The sequence below is a fragment of the Schistocerca piceifrons genome, chromosome 7 (assembly GCF_021461385.2).
Source record: "Schistocerca piceifrons isolate TAMUIC-IGC-003096 chromosome 7, iqSchPice1.1, whole genome shotgun sequence".
Lineage (NCBI taxonomy): Eukaryota > Metazoa > Arthropoda > Insecta > Orthoptera > Acrididae > Schistocerca > Schistocerca piceifrons.
Window position 1 is genome coordinate 96,201,013 of NC_060144.1, and position 2,295 is coordinate 96,203,307.

Consider the following 2,295-nt stretch of genomic DNA (forward strand, 5'->3'; position numbering starts at 1 on the left):
AATGTTTGTTCCCCAGGGGTGATGCTGCATTCCAAGAAGACAGGGCCGCTGTCGGCAGAAACTGCGTCGTCCATGTCTGTTTCTGCAAGCACGAGCAGGAGAATGAGTTGTTGCCTCTGCTCTGGGTCAAAAAATTGTTCAAATGGCTCTGAGCACTGTGGTACTTAACAGCTGAGGTCATCAGTCCCCTAGAACGTAGAACTACTTAAACCTAACTAACCTAAGGACATCACACACATCCAAGCCCGAGGCAGAATTCGAACATGCGACCGTAGCAGTCGCGCAGTTCCAGAATGAAGCGCCTAGAACCGCTCGGCCACCGCCACCGGCCCTCTGCCCTTGCCACCAAATTATATTGTTACTGAGCCTGTGTGGTCTACTTGGCAGAGAAAGCTTGGTATCTCGTATCGATACCACTTCGTGGCGTATCAAGGTTGGTAATAGAATGGCAAGTTTCTGTCTGATGGTGACAGTGGTGGCACGGGAAGTGCGGACCCAGTACTGCATGCCTGCTGAGCCACAAATCCAGTGGCTCTGTACTATGAGCGTCCTCTACCGCAGCATTATAGGACAGCTGGCGTCAGCCGCTCGGCCCACTTGCGCTTGGAACCTCATCGCGTTGACACCACCGTTTGTGCTAGTACAGTGAGTCTTTTCTTATTGACGTTCTGATAACTGGAATCTGTTTCTTGCTGCCGGCCGGTGTGGCCGTGCGGTTTAGACGCTTCAGTCCGGAACCGCGTGACCGCTACGGTCGCAGGTTCGAATCCTGCCTCGGGCATGGATGTGTGTGATGTCCTTAGGTTAGTTAGGTTTAATTAGTTGTAAGTTCTAGGCGACTGTTGACCGCAGAAGTTAAGTCGCATAGTGCTCAGAACCATTTGAACCATTTTTTTTTGTTTCTTGCTGCTTATTTGTAGCGTTTCTTCATAAGTGTGGAGTAATAAAAGCACTCCGTCTTCAGGCCACAAGTGGCCCATCGGGACCATCCGACCGCCATGTCATCCTCAGATGAGGATGCGGATAGGAGGGGCGTGTGGTCAGCACACCGTTCTCCCGGTCGTTATGATGGTTTTCAAATGGTTCAAATGGCTCTGAGCACTATGGGACTCAACTTCTCAGGTCATTAGTCCCCTAGAATTTAGAACTAGTTAAACCTAACTAACCTAAGGACATCACACACATCCATGCCCGAGGCAGGATTCGAACCTGCGACCGCAGCGGTCTCGCGGTTCCAGACTGCAGCGCCTAGAACCGCACAGCCACTTCGACCGGCTATGATGGTTTTCGTTGACCGGAGCCGCTACTATTCGGTCGAGTAGCTCCTCAATTGGCATCACGAGGCTGAGTACAGCCCGAAAAATGGCAACAGCTCATGGCGGCCCGGATGGTCACCCATCCAAGAGCCGACCACGCCCAACAGCGCTTAACTTCGGTGATCTGATGGGAACCGGTGTTTCCACTGCGGCAAGGCCGTTGCCTGTGGAGTAATACTATCAAGTAAATCTTCTGCTTAATATGTGAACTTGTTCGCTAATCATTTCTGCTGCTGTCTAGTTTTCTTACGACAGCTGCCACACCACTCTGTAACCCAGCTCTCCTCACTGTTGTATATGACTTTGTATACGTCATACACAACAACCTGGCGACAAGTATTAGAACCTACATGTGGCTGTCATCTTGTTTCCTTCTTCTTGTTCTGTCGTCTTTGATTGGTTTTGCTATTATTGCTTACCCAGTGTTTGCCTTGCTTGTGCTCTTTATGTTCTAGTTTTCGCAGTTGCTGCTTTTGGACTCCTTTTCGATTTCTACGAGCTGTTTTTGCTTTCCCTGTGCTTTTCACAGTTTGTCTTTTGCATTACTTCATAGATTGTGGCTACTCCACCACATGTGCCTTATGCGCTGCCTGCATTTGATCTAATAGCAATTACTCTGTTTCAGGGTCAACAAATGGTGTAATTACTTGAAGTGATGAATCGCAGATGACTTCGCGCAAGACACCAGACACAGCTGCAGCTCCACTGCGTGTACAACCTGCACTGCCTGCATATGTGCCGCCATTTCGTGAGTTTGACGAGCTGAAAGAAAACTGGTCACAGTGAGACGCCCACTAAACCCGCTGGGCAGAACAGGTAATTAGGATTGTGGAAAGGGCCAAATAAGGTTGTGGTCAGTTTCACCTTCTAATTGTAATTGATTGTAATTTAATAACACATTTACAACCAAAGCGGCACATAGCCGAAACTTAACCAAATGCAACTCTTTCACGACTAAAGGCCTCCAAACAAGAAATCT

The 2,295-nt window shown here is 48.8% G+C and overlaps 1 pseudogene; it reads right to left on the reverse strand.

The window, feature by feature from the left end:
* Positions 1–1,363: 1,363 nt before the first annotated feature.
* Positions 1,364–1,481, reverse strand: LOC124709443 (annotated as a pseudogene).
* Positions 1,482–2,295: the final 814 nt, after the last annotated feature.